The following is a 798-nucleotide window of genomic DNA, read 5'->3' on the forward strand; positions in this document are numbered from 1 at the left end:
TAGCAATTTATTTTTCTTAAAATCAAAATGTAACGTAAGAAAAACAAAAATGTAAAAAATTTCCGTTAAGAACCAAAAAGTTCTTCAGATAGAACCTTTTGAGTTGTTAATATTTTTTTTTTCACTTAGTTAGAACTTCTTGAGTTTTGAATTAAATGTATGTTTTCACTATGATGTTACCAACCTCAAAATAATAAATAATGACATGTAATTGGCTTTTCATTTGAGTAAAATAGATACCTAACCTAACCTATATACATGACCGTACCTGTAGAAGGGGTTAAAAGTAACCCCCCCCCAAAAAATAAAAAAATAAAATTAATATTCAATTAATTAAACATTAAGGTTATAACTTATAAGATTCTGATTTTCATATTTTTCATTAGGGTTTCGTTACCCTGATGACAACATATTTTTTTTTCCATTATAATGATAATAATTGACAAGATCTCGGATCAGAATGTTGAGGCATCCCGTTAAAATAAAGACAAAATAAAAATAATATTTACTAAGGACTAAGGTAAATGTACCGTATATTTATTAAAATTATTTATAGAAATCTTTGTTTTGTTGATAAAAATGTACAATAATTAATAATATTGTACCATCATATTATTATTGTATGGTTGATACAGTGAATATGAGATAGTACTTTTTGGTTACCACTAATTTATTTTATCTTATAGATAGAACCTTTTGGTTTTAACACTATTCTCAAGAACCAAAAGGTGCTATCTAGATCGCTATCAAATAACAAAAGTGTAAATTTGATCGATTTAGCACCTTTTAGTTCTGGAT

Source organism: Acyrthosiphon pisum, chromosome X (assembly GCF_005508785.2).
Source record: "Acyrthosiphon pisum isolate AL4f chromosome X, pea_aphid_22Mar2018_4r6ur, whole genome shotgun sequence".
In the NCBI taxonomy this organism is placed as follows: Eukaryota; Metazoa; Arthropoda; class Insecta; order Hemiptera; family Aphididae; genus Acyrthosiphon; species Acyrthosiphon pisum.